Source organism: Chiloscyllium plagiosum, unplaced genomic scaffold (genome assembly GCF_037043375.1).
Source record: "Chiloscyllium plagiosum isolate Xiang-an unplaced genomic scaffold, Cpla_swu_hap1 HiC_scaffold_11, whole genome shotgun sequence".
NCBI lineage: Eukaryota > Metazoa > Chordata > Chondrichthyes > Orectolobiformes > Hemiscylliidae > Chiloscyllium > Chiloscyllium plagiosum.
This window is the reverse complement of record NW_028270149.1, coordinates 86,465,725-86,486,997: the sequence shown is the minus strand read 5'-3', so window position 1 is coordinate 86,486,997 and position 21,273 is coordinate 86,465,725. Positions and strand designations below refer to the sequence as shown.

General features: G+C 43.1%; 1 pseudogene; it reads left to right on the top strand.

Annotated features, from left to right (window-relative positions):
• Positions 1–19,528, top strand: part of LOC148148875 (uncharacterized) — a 28,101-nt pseudogene extending 8,573 nt beyond the window's left edge.
• The last annotated feature ends 1,745 nt before the right edge of the window (positions 19,529–21,273 follow it).

Genomic DNA, 21,273 nt, shown 5'->3' with positions numbered 1-21,273 from the left:
TGAGAAGGGAAGTCCTTCATGGTAACCTCAAACCAGTGATGGAATGGAAACCACTGTTGGCATCATACTGCTCCGCTAAACCAATTTCCAGTTCAGATAGTGGGGATTACACAATCTAGATTCATAGAGTCTTGGAGTTATGGAGTATGGAAACAAATGCTTCAGCCCATAGTGTCCATGCTGAACAAATATCCTAAATTAATCTAGTCCCATTTGTCAGCATTTGGTGCATATCCCTCTACACCCTTCCTATTCATATACCCATCCAGATGCCTTTTAAACATTGTAATTGTAACAGTCTCCACCCCTTCCTGTGGCAACTCATTCCATCCATTCACCATCTTCCGTGTGAAAAAAAATTGCCCCTTAGGACCCTTTTAAATCTTTTCACTCTCACCTGAAAAATATGCCATCTAGTATTGGACTCCCTTATCCTGGAAAAAAGATCTTGGCTTTTCACCCGATCCATGGCTCTCATGATTTTATAAACCTCAGACTCTGACGCTCCAAGGAAAATAGCCCCAATCTGTTCAGCGTCTCCCTATAATTCAAACATCCTTGGAAATCTTTTCTGAACTCTTTCTGAACTCATTCTTACTACTGTTGGGAATATTTGACAGTGGGGAATATTTATGACATGAAGAAGTCTGAGTAAACGTGAGAGTCAATGAGGATCGAGGGCAAACTCTTGACTGGTTGCTGTCTACCTGGTACAAAGGAATTGGCGACCAATTATTGACACCCCAGGACAACAACTCAGCATTTAGTTTGGATAGTGTCCAGTGATTTATGGGAATCAGTTGGGAAAATTCTTACCCCACTTATCTCAAGGCCTTCAGGCAACTTTTGAAGCAAGATCAGACATGTTGTTGAACGGAGCATCAACAACACTCATTCAACTGGATCAAAGGCTTGTTCATTTTTGGCTGTTTTCACATTATCCACAGGTCTGGGAGAAATCTTGTCTCAAGTCCTCAGGATCAGATGGCTGACCCAGGGCTCTTTCAACTGGTTTGCACTCTTGTAAATTTGATTGAGACAAAGGAAACTGCATAAAGATTCACAGCCACCTAAGATAAAGGTGAAAGAACGGACTGTCCCAGGGAGGTGGGAATGTCAGGAGGTTGTGATGGAGAAGGAGGAAATAAAAGGGAAACTGTCTGCAATTATGGTCTCAGTAAGATGCTAAGAAATGGGAAGTGCTGAACTGTTGGTTACCATGACTGTCATAGACAGACACACCTGAAAGAACCTGTTGGAAATAAAAACTGAAACAAATGTTTCAGGGAGGTTCTAAGAGTTTTAGACATTATTGAAAAAGAAGCTGGTGTCTCCACTTCTTTGTCAAAAAAAGAACTCCAACTCCCACAGAAGCAACATCAGAGAAGAAGCATCCAAGAAACCGGTGAACCAAGTGGTGTAGAGCCAGTTGTTAAACTTTAATACAATTTCAACACGTGCTGTTGTTGACAGTATTCAAGGAATTAACTAAGCAACCTTGGCCTCCAGTCATAAAATGTATAACTCAAAGACATTCGAAGGATTCTGAATTATCTGTTCTTATACCTTTCTTTCTCCTGAACACCATCTTCTTTACATTCCGTATGTCCTATTAAAATATACAAGATTTTTAGAGAACTTGACAAGGTAGTTGCTGAAGGGTTCTTTCCCTTTGTCGGAGAATGTAGGAGCAGAGGGCATGATCTCAGAATATGGGGTCACAATTTAGGACTGAACTGAATTGGCTTCATAGAAGTGGGGGATATATCCTTAGAGGTGCAGGGCAAGACTGCAATATATAATCAGTATTTTGTGTTTATGTTTACTAATGAAGGGAATGCTGACAAAATATTAATGGAAGCAAGCATAGCAGAGGTAATGGATGGTGTAAAGGTTGATAAAAAGGATGTCCTAGTAACCTGACAACTGTATATGAAGAGAAGGTACTCACAAAAAAAACCAGAAATTGCTGGAGAAGCTCAGCAGGTTTGACAGTATTTCTGGAGAAAACAAAACAGCACTAATGTTTCTGGACTCAAACTGGACTATAAATTTACTTTCTCTGCACAGATGCTACCAGACCTGCTGAGTTTCTACAGCAATATCTGTTGTTGCATGTATCAGATCTCCAACATCTGCAGTTCTCTGCTTTATCTTAGAATGGATGTTGGAAAATGGAAAATGTTCTTCATAGGTCAAGAAAAGAAGTGAGATTGGTGATAGCCAAAAGATGATGGAGGGGAATTGCCATAAAAATGGAGAGTGGAAAATGTAGCTCCCTAACCAGAAGAAAATTAAGAACAGTCCCAGTAGGACATGCTATTAAGTTCAAGATGGTGAATGCTTGAGAGATAATAATTCTGGAAAATTAAAATGGCACTGGGAGAGATCTGAGTTAATTCATGAGAACCAATGTGCACTTTAAAACTGCAAATCATGCTTGACTTATCTATGTGAATTTTTCCTGAAGGAACAGAAATGGTTGAGGAAAAGAAAAAAAATTGTCCAGATGGATTTTAGGAATTTTACAAAACAAAACATGGAAAGGAATGATTAACGGGTGAGTATGACTGTCTTGGAATGTAACTTGACTACTTAAAAAAGGAGGAAACAAAAACACAGGGTTTTTGACTAGTTAGCCTACCATTAATCATGGGGAAGTCTATTATAAAAGATATAGAAGTTTCATAGAAACTTCATACATTCCCCACGGTGTGGAAACAGGCCATTTAGTTCATCAAGTCCACACCAACCCTCCAAAGAATATCACACCTTGACCCATTTCCTTACTGTACTCCTCTACATTTCCCCTAACTAATGCATCTAACCTACACATCCCTGAACACAATGGGCAATTTAGCATGGCCAATTCACCTAACCTGTGCCATCAGAACATTTGGAAAGCATTAATGAGATTGAAAAAAGTCAACATGGATTTATGCAAGATAAATTACTTGAGTCCTTGATTGTACCAGAGTTTTCTGAGTATGTAAAAGTTAGAATAGATAAAGGAGAACTCGTAGAGGTTGTGTATTTAGATTTGCAGAAGGCTTTGGATGAGATACACTATAAGAGGTCAGTGGGCAATCTTAATGAATATGGGATGGGGAAATTATATTGGCATGGATCGAGTTGAGACAGGAAATGGAGAGTGGGAATAAATGGGTCTTGTTTCAGATGACACAAAGTAACTAGAGTGGTATCACAAGGATTAGTGCTTGGGCCCATTTATTCGCAATAAATATAAATTACATGAAGGAATCAAATGCCCATTTCAACATTTGCTGATGACATAAAGCTAGGTGGGATTTTGAGTTGTGAGGAAGGTGCAAGTAGTTATCAAAGTGATTTACACAGGTTGAGGGAATGACTGAATACATGGTTGATGCAGTACAACTCATATAAATGTGGAGATATATACTTCAGTGTGAAAACAGAAAGGAAAAGTTAATGATGATACATTAGGAAGTGTGGCGGTACAAATAGATCTTGGTGTCTTTCTGTGTCAATCAATGAAAGCAGACAGGCAGCTTCAGCAAACAATTCAGAAGAAAACAGTGTGTTGGTCTTTATTACAAGATGATTTGAGATCAGAAGTAGGGATATTTTATTCAGTTAAATAAGGTCTTGGTGAGACCCTCCCCCACTGCTCCCCAGGGTCCTCCCAACCTGCCCCCTGTAAAAACGCCATCCCATATTCCCAATTCCTTCGTCTCCGCCGCATCTGCTCCCAGGAGGACCAGTTCCAACACTGTACAACCCAGATGGCCTCCTTCTTCAAAGACCGCAACTTCCCCCCAGACGTGATCGACGATGCTCTCCACCGCATATCCTCCACTTCCCGCTCCTCCGCCCTTGAGCCCCACCCCTCCAATCACCACCAGGACAGAACCCCACTGGTCCTCACCTACCACCCCACCAACCTCCATATACATCGTATCATCCGTCGTAATTTCCGCCACCTCCAAACGGACCCCACCACCAGGAATATATTTCCCTCCCCTCCCCTATCAGCGTTCCGAAAAGAACACTCCCTCCATGACTCCTTCGTCAGGTCCGCACCCCCCACCAACCCAACCTCCACTCCCGGCACCTTCCCCTTCAACCGCAAGAAATGCAAAGCTTGAGCCCACATCTCCCCCCTTACTTCCCTCCAAGGCCCCAAGGGATCCTTCCATATCCGCCACAAATTCACCTGCACCTCCACACACATCATTTATTGCATCCGCTGCACCCGATGTGGCCTCCTCTATATTGGGGAGACAGGCCGCCTACTTGCGGAACGTTTCAGAGAACACCTCTGGGACACCCGGACCAAACAACCCACCCACCCAGTGGCTCAACACTTCAACTCCCCCTCCCACTCCACCAAGGACATGCAGGTCCATAAGACCATAAGACATAGGAGCGGAAGTAAGGCCATTCGTCCCATCGAGTCCACTCCGCCATTCAATCATGGCTGATGGGCATTTCAACTCCACTTACCCGCATTCTCCCCGTAGCCCTTAATTCCTATAAGACCATAAGACATAAGGTCCTTGGACTCCTCCATCGCCAGACCATAGCAACACGACGGCTGGAGGAAGAGCGCCTCATCTTCCGCCTAGGAACCCTCCAACCACAAGGGATGAACTCAGATTTCTCCAGTTTCCTCATTTCCCCTCCCCCCACCTTGTCTCAGTCCCAACCCTCGAACTCAGCACCGCCTTCCTAACCTGCAATCTTCTTCCTGACCTCTCCGCCCCCACCCCCACTCCGGCTTATCACCCTCACCTTGACCTCCTTCCACCTATCGCATTTCCAACGCCCCTCCCCCAAGTCCCTCCTCCCTACCTTTTATCTTAGCCTGCTGGACACACTTTCCTCATTCCTGAAGAAGGGCTCATGCCCGAAACGTCGATTCTCCTGTTCCTTGGATGCTGCCTGACCTGCTGTGCTTTTCCAGCAACACATTTTCAGCTCTGATCTCCAGCATCTGCAGTCCTCACTTTCTCTTCTTGGTGAGACATACTGAGTGGAGGTTCACAAGGCTGTTACCAAGGATGGTGGGACGGTGCTATGAGGAGAGTTTGGTTTGATTGGGGCAGTATTCACTAGTGTTTGGTAGAATGAGAAGAGGTCTGATTAAAACATAGAAAATTCCAACAGACTGGTCAAACTACTTGAAGGGAGGATGTGTTTCACCTGGTTGGGGAGTTAAGACCTGGGGACATAGTCTTTTAGGATTAAAGGTAGACCATTTAAGACTGAGATATGGAAATATTTATTCATCAGGTCGTGAGCCTGTGGAATTCTCTGCCACAGAAGGCTGTGGAGGCCAAGTCACTGAATATATTCAAGAGAGGGATAGAACAAAGAACAAAGAACCATACAGCACAGGTGCAGGCCCTTCGGCCCTCCAAGACTCCGCTAACACATTTTTCCCTTCCATATTAAAGCTTCCTTCACTTTCAGGATCTGTATCCCTCTATTCCCTTCCTATTTATGTATTCATCCAGATGCTTCTTGAATACTGCTGTTCTATCTGCTTCCACCACCTCCTCTGGCAGTACATTCCAGGCACTCATCCCCTTTGTGTGAAAAACGTGCCTCGTACCTTTTTTTTAAACATGCCCCTGGCATGATGAACCTGTACCCCCTAGTAATTGACGCCTCCACCGTAGGAAGCAGCCTTATACTTTCCACTCTATTCATGGCTGTTCACAATCTTATAAACTTGGATGCGGTCGCCCCTCACCTCTTGCATTTCTGAAAAAAACAAGCCCAGTCTATCCAACCTTTCTTCATAGCTAAAATTTCTCATACCAGACAACATTTTGCTAAACCCTTTCTCTATCCTCTCCAAAGCATTCATATCCTCCTGGGTAGTGTGGTGACTAGAACTGTAGGCAATATTCCAAGTGTGGCCTAACCATAGTTCTATAAAGCTGCAGCATCATTTGCCTATCCTTGTACTCAATGCCCCTTTCAATGAATGCAAGCATGCCTTAGGCCATTTTTACTATGTTATCTACCTGCGCTTCCACCTTCAGTGATCTTTGACCCTGTACATCCAGATCTCTTTGCATATCAATACTCCTAATGGCTCTGCCATTCACTGTATAATTTTCATCTGTACTTGACCTTCCAAAATGCATTACCTCACATCTGTCCAGACTAAGCTCCATCTGCCATGTTTCAGCTGTACAAAACTCTGGTGCGGCTGCACTTGAAGTATTGCGTACAGTTCTGGTAACCACATTATAGGAAGGATGTGAAAACTTTGGAAGGGGTGCAGAGGAGAATTACTTGGATGTTGCCTGGTATGGAGGAATGGTCTTACGAGGAAAGGGTGACAGACTTGAGGCTGTTTTCATTACAGAGCAAAAGGTTGAGAGGTGACTTAATTGAGACATGTAAGACAATCAGAGGGTTAGATAGGGTGGATAGTGAGAGCCATTTTCCTCGGATGGTGATGGCTAGCACGAGGCGACATAGCTTTAAACTGAGGGGTGATAGACATAGAGCATAGAACATAGAACATAGAACAGTACAGCGCAGAACAGGCCCTTCGGCCCTCGATGTTGCACTGACCTGTGAACTATTCTCAGCTCGTCCCCCTGCATTACCCCAAAATCATCCACGTGCTTATCTTGGACAGATATCAGAGGTAGTTTCTTTACTCAGAGAGTAGCAGGAACAAGGAATACACCGCCTGCAACAGTCGTAGACTCACCAACACTAAGGGCATTTAAATGATCCTTGGATAATCATGTGGAAGAAAATGGAATAGTGTAGGTTAGATGAGCTTCAGATTGGTTTCACAGGTCAGCGCAACATAAAGGGCCAAAGGGCCTGTACTGTGCTGTAATGTTCTATGTTCTATGGTCCTGAGATAGATAAACCTTTTGATGTTAAATGGGTCAAAGCGTATAGTGAGAAAGCAGGAACATGCCATTGAGATGGATGTTGATGTTATTGAATGTCAGAGCGGGCTCAAAGGACTAAATAATGTACTCCTGCTCCTCATGTTTTTGCTCCTATGTTCTTGATATCAAGGTTACATTTGACTGAGCGTGGTGTCAAGGAGCCCTAGCATAACCGGAGTCAATGGGAATAACGGGGAGAACTCTCCGCTGGTTGTTGTTATAGCTGGCATATCGGAAAATGATTGTAGTTGTTGAAGGTCAGTCATCTCAACTCCAGGACATCTCTGAAGGAGTTCTTCAGGATAGTGTCCTGTGCCCAACCATCTTTAGCTGCTTCATCAATGACCTTCCCTCCATCATAACGTTAGAAGTGGGGATTGTCGCTGATAATTGCATAATGTTCAGCATCCTTAGATAATGAACACACAAGTGCCAGACAGAATCTAACCATTGCCCCTTGACATTTAATGGCATTTCCTTAGTTGAAACCCTCAGTACAGCACCCTGTGGTATACCCTTGACCTGAAAGTGGCTGGACTAGTCATAAACCTGTTGTGGCTACAAGAGCAGGTTGGAGGCTAGGAATACTGCAGCAAGTAACTCATTACCTGACTTCCCAAAGTCTGTGCACTATCTGCAAGGCACAATCCAGAGTTTGATGGAATACTCCGTGTTTGCCTGGAGAAGCTCGACACCATCCAAGACAAAACAGCCCACTCAATTGGCACTACATCCATAACATCTATTCCTTCCACCACTGACACTCAGTAACAGCAGTGCGTACCATCTACAAGATGCACTGGAGAAATTCACCAAATATCCTTAGACAGCACCTTCCAAACCCATGACCACTTTCATCTAGAAGAACAAGGGCAGGAGATACACGGGAACATCACACCTGCAAAATTCCCTCTAAGCGACTGACCATCCTGAGTTGGAAACATCTTGTTATTCTTGCACTGTCACTGGGTCAAAATCCTGGAATTCCCTCGCTAACAGCACTTTGGGTCTACCCAAACAACATCGGAGAAAGTGAGGGCTGCAGATGCCGGAGATCAGAGTTGAAACGTGTGATGCTGGAAAAGCACAGCAGGTCAGGCAACATTCGAGGAGCAGGAGAGTTAATGTTTCAGGCATAAGCTTATGCCAAAAACATCGATTCTCCTGTTCCTTGGATGCTGCCTGACCTGCTATGCTTTTCCAGCATCACATGTTTCAACTCTACCTACAGCAGGAGTTCAAGAAGGCAGCTCACCACCATTTACTCGAGAGCAACTAAAGACAGACAATAAATGGTAACTTATCCAGTGAGACCACATTCCCTGAATGGATAAAAGACTATCTCCAGTAATATAAAAATGATGTTTTGGATAATAACAATGTACAAGACGCAGTGAACATTGAGTAAGTAGTGTTCTTTGGACAGGAGGATTGCAGGCAACGCTGCCAAACATCAGTGCTTGGATATTTTCTTACAAATGATATTTCTGACATTGGAATACAAAGTAAAAAATTTTAAAAATGCAATTGTGATTAAAATTGAGACACGACATGCAGTGAGGATGATCACACAAATGAGGAACTAGAGTAGCCCCCTCAAACCCTGCCTTTCAATAAGATGATGGTTGATCTCATTTTAACCTCAACTCTCCATTCCTGCATATCCCGATAATCATTCATCCCCTCGGTAATCTAAAACGTATCTCTGCTTTAATATATTTCAAGTCTCTGAAGAAAAGAATTCCAGCCTCTCAGAGAAGAAAAATATTCCCTCATTTCTGTTTTAAACGGATGACCCCATCATTTTTAAACTGGACCGCTAGTTCTAGATTCTCCCACAAGAGGAAACATCCTTTCCATATCCACCTGGCAAGGCTCCTCTTATATGTTTCAATTAAATCACCTCTGACTCTTCTAAAGTCCAGAAGAAACAGATCCAGCCTTTCCTCATAATGCAATCCGTTCATTCCAGGGAGTAGTCTAGTAAAGCTTCTCTGAACTGCTTCCAGCAGGATAACCCACTTTTGTAAGTACAGTGACCAGTCCTGTACACAATACTCCAAATGTGGTCTTACTAATGCTCTGTACAATTGAAGCATTACCTCTCTACTCTTGCATTCAATTCCTTCTTGCAATAAAATATAATAACACTAACATGACACCAGTCAATTGGTGAGACAGGCACAATGGGCATACATGTGGAAGATGATGTTTAATATAATGAATTGTGATACATTTTGGTAGAAGATACAGGGAGAGGGGTGGACAAAAAAGATCCAATTCTAAAGGTTGTGGAGGAACAGAGAAACCCACGGTTCATAATCATTGAATCCACTGAATCCACATTAATCTTCTGAAGAGCCCATACTATCCCAGCCCCGTACTATCCTCATTACCCAGTATTTCCCTTCGCTAATCCACCTCACCTGCATATCTCTGGACAGGTTAGCATAGCCAATCCACCTAACCTACACATCTTTAAACAGTGGGAGGAAACTGGAGCCCCCAAAGGAAACTCACGAAGACACGGGGAGAATGTTCAAACTCCAAACAGACAGTCATCCGAGAGTGGAATCAAACATGTGTTCCTAAACTTTGAGGTCCTAGTGTTAACCAGTGCACCACCATGTCATCCATATTCATAGACTTTTGAGGGAATAATAAATAAATTTTATGATCTTAGGCATCGTGTAAGAGGCATTGCATGTAAAAGTAAGAGTCTTATGCTGAAATTTTATAAAATGCTTGTTAGGCCACAGCTAAAATATTATATCCAATTCTGGCCTTCACACTTTAGGGGGAGTGTGAGGTTTCTTGAGAGCATTCAGCGGAGATTTACCAGAATGGTTGCAAGGATAGGGTGTATTTAGTTACAAGTTTAGCTTAGAGAGGCTGGAGTTGTTCTCCTTGAAGCAATGGAGTTTGAAGGGACGTTCGATAGAAGTGATAGGGAAGTATAAGGAACAGAAAAAAGTGAATACGATGAATGGTAATGATTCAAATCATTGTCTGTGAGACTGTTTTATGCAAACAATGATTTCAAAAGGAAATTAGAAGAGGAAAATAAACTTGTAGAGTTACAGGGATAGAGTAGCGATGGGGGTGGGGGGGTGGAATTGATAAGATTGCTTTACAGACAACCAATATGGATGGGTTAAAGACTGCCCCAACTCCATGATGAGTATATAACCGAATGCCACTGTTTCCTTCTATGGTCCTCCATAATCTCATTCACACTCTCCTCATAGTCCTGCAATTTAGAAACAGAGAGCTCAGGAGCAAATGGAAACTGGTTGTTATGGTAATGATAGTAGATTGGTTGGTTGCTAGGAACAACACACAGCTGCAAGGTATAAGTCGGAAACTGGCTCACTCAGCCACCCCCACAATCATTTGAAGGAATCCCCACTGTTGTATTGCTGTCTCAATCCTGCAGCAATCATTGATTCACCTTTACATAACATGCTGAGCAACTGAGATGGAGCATTGATATGCATTATCTCCAGTCTCTGTGGAACTGGGCAGGAAGCTGAGGTCAGGTATGTTGACTTTACATTTCTCATTCAAAGTGGTGTGGATAATAATGTCTGTTAAAAGAAGAACAACCACACTCCCAGGACAGTACCACCCTGGATTAGTTACAGAAGAAATCCCTCTCCAAATTGTCTCCATCAAACACTCCCAGGATAGGAACAATGGGGAGTTAGAAACAGAGTAAAGCTCTCTCTACACTGTCCCCATCAAACACCCAGGATTTGATGCAGATGAAGCTTTCCCTATTCTATAAACTAAAAGTAAAACTCTCTCAACATTGTCACCATCAAACACTCCAGGACAGATCCAGCATGCAGGGAGACACAGAGTATAACTCTCTCTACACTGTCCCATCAAACACTCTAAGGACAGGTACAGCACAGAGTGTGATACAGTGTAAATCATCCTCCACACTGTCCCCACTAAACACTCCAGGACAGGGAAAGCATTGGGTATAGTTTTGTCTAGGAGAAAGTGAGGACTGCAGGTGCTGTAGATCAGAGTCGAGAATGTGGTGCTGGAAAAGCACAGCAGGTCAGGCAGCATCCAAGGAGCAGGAGAATCGACGTTTCGGGCATAAGCCCTTCATCAGGAATCTGATTCCTGATGAAGGACTTACGCCCAAAACATCAACTCTCCTGATCCTCTGATGCTGCCTGACCTGCTGTGCTTTTCCAGCAACACACTCTCGATTATAGTTTTGTCTACTTTGTTTGATTTCAGTTCCAGAGCTCCACAGTGTGCATCAGAAACATGCATAATGATGATATAACAATGACACGAGAGACACTTGACAAGTAAGAAAGTTCTGGAAGTGGGTTGAAGCTAATCTTGAGTTAAAGAGTTAGAATATAGAATCGAGTACAGTACAGCACAAGAACAGACCCCTCGGCCCATGATGTTGTGCCCCATATGACGCCAAATTAATCGAACTACTTCTGCCTGATCTTGGTCCATTTCCTTCCATTCCTTGCATATTTATGTGCTTATCCCTTAACTATCCCTTAAATGCCCCTAACATATCTGCCTCTACCACCACCCCTAGCTGCACATTCCAGACCCCTACCACTCTTTCACATCTCCTTTGAACTTTCCCCCTCTCTCCTTAAATGCATGCCCCCTAGTATTAGACATTTCAACTATGGGATGAAGATTCTGACTGTCAGCCCTATCTATGCATCCCAGGATTTTACAGGCTTTTATCAAGTCTCCCCTCAATCTCCGCTACTCCAGAGAAAACAGCTGAATTTTTCTAGCCAAGTGGAGCAGAGCTCATACCCTCTGAGTCTGGCAGCATCCTTGTGACCCTCTGGTACACCATCTCCCCCAAAGCCTCCACATCCTTCCTGTAATTTGGTGAGCAGAATTGAACACAATACTCAAAGAGTGGCATAACCAACGTCTTATAAAGCTGCAATATGACACCCTGACTCTTGAACTCAATCCCCTGACCAATAAAGGCAAGCGTGCCATATACCTTCTTTACCACCCTATCTACTTGCGTGGCCATCTTCAATGGAGATTTGGACTTGACCCCCAAGATCACTTTGTACATCAGTACTGTTGAGGGTTCAGCCTATTGAGAAACAGACCATGTTCTTGTCCTGTATTGTATACTTGGGAGACTGGATTGTTCCAATTAACTCTTAACATTGCAACTATACATGAAAGCACCCAGGGTCACAAATCACCCTCAACCAAGCCATTGAATAGTTCTCCCAATATGGCATTTTTCATTTCCTCCTTATCACCATATTGTCTTTACTGAACTAAAATGAGCTATTTCACTGCAAATTATCCTATCTATAAAGAAAATTTCCAAGTTAGCAAATATCTCAGGTAGAAGCTACAGGAATGGCCTGATGTAGAAGTGTTCAAGCTACATGGAGAATGTTTAGCCAGACACACAGTAATTACTGCCGTGTTTGTATTAGGGCACGGTTATACTTTTCCAGTGGAGCAAACTTTTGCTTCAGGAATGGTACAGCAGAGGTTATGTGTTTGGATGTATAAACCGGATGTCTGAATTTATAATCCAGCATTACATGAGGTCCATTCTTACTACGGGCAATTATGAATTGTACTTTTTTTAACAATGTGGAATCAGCAAAGGTGGCTTTGATTTTATTCCAATAGTGTAAAGTTGCAATTGTTTGGGGAAGGCAACCTTGGCTTCCTTGATGCTTATGAATAACAACAGTCCCAGACCAATGAGGGTATCTTTTGTTGCCTGTGGAATGGTCTCACAGTCCATGGGTGGTTGTAACAGACCATTGTCTATAGTTGTTGATGGATAAACTGCTTACCACCTACTCAAATCAGCTTGGAATGGGCAATAAATGTTGGCCTTTCCAGCAACCCCTATGCCCGAGACTGAATAATTTTGGAAATAATTGATGCTGAATTCAATAAATGGTTTCTTCTCCAGAATAATAATCTACATTTCTTGGCACTTTCCTTTATGAATTTAATAATTTATAGTTGAAACTCTGTGGTCCTTTTGTGATTCGCACTTTTAATTTATTTTACTTTGAGGCTTCTGTGTTCTTTCATTGTAAATGCTGGTCTCAGAGTCAGCCATGTCGAGGGACTTCACATCTTGTTGTGCTTTAAATGTAAGCTGCTGCCCACTCTTGCAATTTACAAAAGTCCAGTTACTGTGAAATATGTTGAGATATCTGCCCTACCAATACACCCTTAGAAAAAGAAGTCCTTCCAAAAACAGGCATAGATTTCTTCACCCTTTCTCACTGTTATCCAATTGCTCAGTTCTATAACAAACTGTACAGGCTGTCAGACTCCATTGGATTTGACCCAGCACCAACAGATGATGATTACATTGAATATGTCTCTGCATTCTCCAGCATTTCAAATCACTTCTATACCTTCAGGATGAGTCAAACAATCAGGAGACAAAACAAAACTAACGACGGTTAGCACTGTGCAGTTTTTATCTCAGACCCTGTGAATCGCCCAGTCCGAACTCTCCCTCAGCCAGTCTGACCTCCCCCTCTTCCAATCTGAATTCCCCCTCACCCATTCCAACTTCCCTGTCCTCCAGTCTGACCAACCCTTCACCCAGCACTATCCTGCTCTGCCAGCCCAACCTCCCCCTCACTAAGTCAATCTCCTCCTCCTCCTCCTCCTCTCCAACATTCCCCTTCTGCAGTCCACCTTCCTCCTCACTCAGTACACCCTTTGGGTGACTGTCTGTGTGGAGTTTGCACCTTCTCCTCGTGTCTACATGTGTTTACTCCAGGTACTCAGGTTTCCACCCACAGTCCAGAGATGTGCAGGTTAGGTGTATTGGCCATGCTAAATTGCTCTGCAATGCCCAGCGATGGGTAGGTTTGATGTATTAGTCATGGGAAGTATAGGGTAGGGGATGGGTCTGTGTGAGATGCTGTTCAGAGGGTCAGTGTGGACTTGTTGGGCTGAATGGCCCGTTCCCACATTTTGGGCATTCTATGGAAATTTCTATCGACAATATCTTCCACCTCCAGTCCAACCTCCCCCTCCTCCAGTCCGATTTTTAAAAATTTTAGTCAGAATGTGGTTAGGCCAGAACTTATTGCCCATCCCGAATTGTCCAAAGAGCAGTTAAGAGCCAAACATCTTACTGTGGGTCTGGAGTCATATGGAGACCAGATGAAGTAAGGATGGAAGTTTTCTTCCCTATTGAAATTAGTGAACCAAATGGGTTTTTCTTGACAATCAACAAAGGATTCATGATCAACATTAGACTTTAAATTCCTGATTTTTATTGAATTCAAATTCCACCATCTGCCATAGCAGGATTCAAACCTGGATCCTGGAACATTATCTGAGTCTCTGGATTAATAATCGAGTGATAATACCACGAGGCCATCACCTCCTCATCACCTTCCCCTCATCCAGTCTGACCTCTCCCTCACACAGTCCGACCTCTCCCTCACCCATCCTGACCTCCCCTCACCCAGAGTGACTTCCTCCAACCCAGTCTGACCTCCCCCTCACCCAGTCTGAAATTTAAATGGATGATATAGTTTAAAGAACAGGGTTGTGGAATCCCTCTGGACCGTTTTTGAGAGAAATTTGTTGAAGGAACAAATAGGAATTAGCTATTATAGTGTTTTATAACAAAGCCACATTACTTACTGCATTATTCATTACCTATTGTACAGTGCCTTATTGCAAAAGATTCTCTTGGAAAACTAATCTTAATATGGGATTAAATATTGATTTCAGTACATTGCTCTTAAGTATGAAACTAGGATTTTTGATGTAAACAAGACCAATTACAGCAGCAGGAGGTCAGAGTTGGCTTAGATGGATTGGTAAATGAGATTAAAGCATGTGAGACTGGTTAAGTGTTGGCACATCTTCAGATAAATAATTTATGGTTCCCAATAACACAAATTCCTTGGGGAATGAAAATGCCATGTAAAAAGTGGTCAAATTATGGTCAATTAATTAAGTCAAAGGGAATATTATATTTGAAGAGGCTTGCAGAGTTATGAAAAAAACATGGAATTTTGAGGATTATGAAGATTAAAATGATTGAAATGAAGATTATGAAGATGACCAATAAATTGATAAAAAAAGGTGAAAGTGCGACATCTGAGTAAACTAACAAGTGTAATACCAGATTGTAAAACCTTTAATAAATATCTACAAAAAAAAAGGAATTAGTGGATAGAACTCATGCTTTGATTATTCAAAATCCCTGCTTAATCCATACCTGAAATCACTGTCAACAATTCTGGCACCTTATCTCAGGAAGGAGATACTGTCCTTAAAAGGGCTGCAGTGTAGATTCACCAGAATGATACTTGGACTGTAAGGAGAGATTCAACAAATCAGAGTTGTCAACCCTGGAATTTAGAATCATGATATGATTGAAGTTTTCAATGTAAAGGGAACCAAAGAATATAGATAAAGAGGTCTTTTTCTGATAGAGGAACATAGGATGAGGAGGCATAGTCTAAAAATTAGGGGTTGACCTTTCAGAAATGAAATTAGAAATTGTATCTGTTTGCAGAGGGTGGCAAAAGATCGAAACAACTGATGATAAGTCAATTGATGGACTTAGAACAGGGGTTAATAGATTTTTGTTAACTAAAGCTATTAAGAGATATTAAGAAAAGTATTTGGATGTAACATTTGATGCCAAGACATATAAGGCTCTGATCTAAGATTTGGAGATGCTAGTATTCGACTGGGGTGTGCAAAGTTAAAAATCACACAACACTAGGTAATAGTCCAAGAGGTTTATTTGGAAGCACTAGCTTTCGGAGCACTGCTCTCCGCAGTGGTTGTTTTTGATTGGTGCAGAAAGGCATTTTTCTGCGCTGCACACCTATAGAACTCTATGACTCCATCTGAGACAAAAATCCAACATGGGGTTTGTTTGTAGTATAACCATGATGTCATCACAGGGGAGTTAATACACAAGGACTCTGTTTCTGATGTCTCTACAGAAAATGTACAAGTGGATTGGCCATACTAAATTGCCCAGAGTGTTCAGGGATGTGTTAGCCATGGGAAATGCAGGGTTACAGGGATAGGGTCGGGTAGGGGGGATAGGTTTGGGTGGGATGCTCTTCAGAAGGTCAGTGTGGACTTAATGGGGTGAGGGCCTATTTCCACCCTGTAGGGATTCTATGGAAAAAGACATGGGTCATTTCAGACAACAATAACAACAACAAAATCTTTCATACGTCTTAAATGTGCAGCATCATTCCAAAATGCTTCATAAAACACAATTCAGCATAGTTTGACAGCATGTGACTGAAGAATCAGGAAAGATGGAAAGATACCCAAAAGGTTGGTCAAACTGGTTGTTTAAGAGTGGGCGGCACAGTGGCACAGTGGTTAGCCAGAGCCTTGGGTTGGTCACAGTGTTGGTCTGGTACAAGGTTACTTTTGCTCTTGAGTTTCTTTCAGAGAGGGGGTAATTGGCCAGGCTCCATCTTGTCTGAAGTTTGAATGGTTCACTGGGGCCTTGTTGTTTCCCCTCACGATAGTGCTTCAGACCAAAAGCTTGAAAAGTGTCTGGAAAAACTTTTATAGTCAGGAGGACATGGCCAGCTCTCTAGCTGTTCAGTGCAGTTCAGTTTGGGATGGAGCAGACTAAGAGTCACGAGGGAAACTGGAATCCTTCTCTCTGTCCTTCTGCCCTTCTGATTTTGAACTGTCAGCTGCCTGTGCCATTGTTTACTGTTTGTGCTCAAAGATGTGTGTATTGGGACTGTTGCAAGTATTTTTGGAACAGCATCATTAAGTCGGGTTTGTATAGGATAAGCTATCCAGTATTCTGTTTTCAGTTCTGTTTCATTCCATAATTTTATAAATAAATTTTGCTTGTTTAAAACTTGGCAGTCGACCCACCTAATTTACATCAGGAATATTCACTATACACCTAGTGAAACAAATAGCAAAGTTACTGTCTGGGCTACCTGCTTTAAAATGTTTTGAGGGGTCCATAACAGGTTTGATTCCAGCCTTGGGTTACTGTCTGTGTGGAGTTTACATATTCTCCCCATGCCTGTGTGGGTTTCCTCCAGGTACTTCTGTTTCCTCCCACTAACCAAAGATGCGCAGGTTGGGAGGTGGATTGACCTGGGGCTAGCCATGGGAAATGCAGGGTTACAGGGATAGTGTGGGGTGGAGGGAAGGGGAGGGTCAGTGCAGAATTCATGAACTAAATGGCTTCTTTCTGCACAGTAGGGATTCTAATGGTCTTGAAGGGTGAAGAAGCTTGGGGGCAGGTATGTTGCTTGGGGATAGTCTTCAAAGGTTTGAGGCTAACTGGCTGAAGGCACAGTGCAGCATGGTAGAGGCAGGTAAAATTACCATATTTAAAAGGCATCTGGATGGGTGTATGGGTATACCATTAGAGGGATAATGGCCAAATGCTGGCAAATGGGACTAGATTAATTTAGGATATATGTTCGGCATGGACGAGCTGAACAGAAGGGTCTATATCTGTGCTGTTTAACTTCAAACTCTATGACTCTAAATCAAATTATGAATGTTCCAGATACCATAACTTAGTGAGTAAAGATACCTTGGAGAGTTGTAGATCTGGAGGTGATAACAGAGACAGTGAGGCCATGCAAAGATTTGAAAATGAGGGTGAACATTTAAGAATTGAGACTCTGTCAAACCTGGTAGCATCGTAGACCAGTGAATATAGAGGAGATGAGAGATTGGGTATTGGTGTGAGTTAGAACAAGGGGCGCAGAATTTTGTACAAGCTCAATCGTATGTCAGGTGGAAGCTGGGAATCTGACCAGATGAGCATAGAACATAGAACATAGAAAAATACAGCGCAGTACAGGCCCTTTGGCCCTCAATGTTGCGCCGATCCATGCCCACCTAACCTACACTAGCCCACTCTCCTCCATATGCCTATCCAATGCCCGCTTAAATGCTCATAAAGAGGGAGAGTCCACCACTGCTACTGGCAGGGCATTCCATGAACTCATGACTCGCTGAGTAAAGAATCTACCCCTAACATCTGTCCTATACCTACCACCCCTTAATTTAAAGCTATGCCCCCTCGTAATAGCTGACTCCATACGTGGAAAAAGGTTCTCATGGAGCAATACAGTTGCCAAGTCTAGAGGTTACAAAGACATGGGGGAGGGCTTCAGCAGCAGATAAACTGAGGCAGGACTGGAATGAGTGGTGTATTTAGTCAGCCAAGATAATTAATTTTTGCTCCTTAGATTGCTAGCCAGACATGATAGGCTAAATGGCCTTCGTCTGTGCTGGAACAATTCTGTAATTGAAATGGGTATGTTTGAGACGCTCAGTAGAGGCTTTGACATCAAGGTTTGGAATGATCTGATTCCACACTGGATCAGTGTCAGGGAGATGAATGATGTTGGTGGTGGATTGGTGAAGACACATTGTCTGCCCTGTGTCTAGTTATCCAGTATTGGAGTTACAGAGTAATCCATGAGATGCAATGGAGGGTTTGAGAGATGTGCCAAGAGCGCTGTAAACATAGATGTGGAACTGAATGTTATGTTTTTGATTGATGTCCCCAGATGGTTGCATCAATGAGGACTTTTTCAAATTCATTCAGTGGATGTGCATGGAGCTGTGTCCCCCGAGCTGTCCTTGAGACAGTGGTGGTGAGTCAGCTTCTTGAACTGCTGCCATCATTATGGGCACACACACAATGCTTTTGAAATGACTTTCCAAGGCTTTGACTCAATGACACTGAAGGAAAATTGACATGTTTCCCACTCAGGAAAGTAAATGGTGTGGAGGGGAACTTGTATGGCCTGTGCAAGTTTATAGATTGTGATTGGACATAACTCTACAGTTGCCAATGGCCCACAGTTGCCAATCCTACTATGAATCTTTCATTGTGCACTGTAATGTTTTTTTTAATATCCTGTCTAGATATGTTTTTGCTATGTTGGTTGTTCCACAAGAGGATATCTTCGTTGCAAGAATTGTATTTTGTCTCCACAAGGACTGTGCAGTGGTCACTCGAATCAATACTATTATGGACAGATCCATTAGTAAGAGGTTGGCGAGGATAAACAGGTAGGTGTTTCCTTCTTGTTGGTTCTCTCACCATTTTTCTCAGAGCTAGACTAGCAGCTATGTCCTTTAGGACTCCACTGGCTTGATCAATAATGCTGCTGTCAAGCCATCTTTGGTGATGGACATTGAAATACATTCTGTGTTCTTGCCACCCCCACTGCTTACTCCTCAGGTTTTTCGACATGGAGGAGCACTGATTCATTAGCCAATGAGGATGCTGTTAGTAAGCAGTGGATTTGGCTATATTTCTTATGTGACTTCTTGGGTTTTTGGAGTCGATGGACCAGATCTTACTCAATCCCTTGGCAGGTTTTATTGGTAGGGAGTAGCATTGTAATACCAGTGAATGGTCTTCTAACATGTACCTACCTGCTCTGACTTACCTGACGTTATATGAACAGCTATTCTGTGCTTGGGCCTATAAGGCTTTTAAGTAGCTCATCAATGGTAATTTTAGAATCATCTTACCCTGTCTGTATTTTATCTACAGCAGGAAGAGGCCACATCAGTCAGAAAGCCTAGCAACGTTTGCTGCTGGGTAAAGAGGTGGGTGGGTAGGGGTTGGGGTGGTGGTGGGGGGAGGGGAGCAGGTGGCGGTGGTGGTAGTTTCTTTTGGAGTTTCAGTGCCCATTGAAGTTACTCCTTCCAAGGTCACCCCGCCCACTCTGACCCCCTTTACAGACCTGTCCCCAGCCTCTCAACACCTCTCAAACTCCCTCAACCCCTTGATCATGGCTGGTCATTCTGTCATCATGAAGATCTCTCCAACCTCCCTCACCATGTGGCTCCAGTGACAATCTCCATTGGTGATTGCCTGTAGTCTCAGCAGCAGTGACTAATCCCGTCTGCTGGAACTATAGGAGCTCCTGTCCACCTTATTTTCGGGCAAATCTCTAGCGTTGGGCTTTGTCTGTAGATCAGGGCATGAGTCTCCCCTTAAACAACTAACACACCCTCCACTACCAACCCTGCCCCCTTTCAGACATAACTGCAGCGAGGCAGCCATTGAGATTCAATGGACTTGTGATTGATGTTGAGGGAATTGTGGGGAGGACAGGGGCCACTGTATCTGACCCAGTCCAGGCCCATATGCAGTAATCCCAGAGCATTTGTTCCACCATTGTAGTGAGTCTCTCCTGTTAGTGCAACAACATGGTAATGTGGAGAGCAATATGCCCACTGTTAAAAATCACACAACAGCAGGTTATAGTCCAACAGGTATATTTGGAAGTACTTTTCACTTTGGACTACAACCTAGTGTTGTGTGATTTTCAACTTTTCACCCCAATCCAACACTGGCTCCTCCACATCAGATATATCCATTGTTCATGCACTGGCCATTTCTGCTGTCATCAGTTCTCAAGAGATGCTCACTGCCCTTCTTAAACACTCATTTTTTTTTTCAAATGAAAGTTTGATATCTGTTTCTCAGCTTTGCAATCTGCTTTGTCATCTTTTATTTTTCCCATTTGTCAGGATTTATGTTTTTTTTTAAAACATTTTAGCAAATGTTTTGTTTTAGTTTTGTGTTTTCTCTTATCTCATCATTAGCCACCTTAAACTTCTTCTGCCAAGCAGTGTTCTTGCCCCTGAGAAGTATAAAGTGGGTGGCACTGTGGCTCAGTGGTTCTCACAGCGCCAGGGGATTGGGTTTGATTCTAGCCTCAGGCAACTGTCTGTGTGGAGTTTGCACACTCTCTCCGTGTCTGTGTGGAGTTTGCACACTCTCCCCCTGTCTGTGTGGAGTTTGCACACTCTCATGTCTGGTTGGGTTTACTCCGGTTTCCAACCACAGTCCGAAGATGTGTAGGTTACATGGATTGTCCATGCTAAATTGTCAATGGTCTTCAGGAATCTGTAAGTTAGGTACATTAGTCAGGATGATGTTAAGTAATAGGATGGGGGAATGGGTCTGAGTGGGTTGCTGTTTGAAGGGTTGGTGTGGACTTGTTGGTCGTAATGGCCTGTTTCCACACCATAGGGATTCTATGGTTCTGGGTCACATTAAGTTCTTGTTTGAACATTCCCCAATGGCATTCTGGCACCCTCTAAATTTCCCCTAGTTTCCTGAATACGGTCTCTATTGCCTTCCATTTAAGTCAGTCTTACCTAAATCTTGACTCTCAATAGCAATATGGTGCCTCAATGGTTCGTGCTGCTGTTTCACCGTGCTGGGGTCCTGGGTTAGATTCCAGCCTTCGGTAACTGTTTGTGTGGAATTTTCATGTTCTCCCTGTGTCTGTGTGAGTTTGCTCTGAATTCTTTCCAAAGCTGTGCAGTTTGTTGA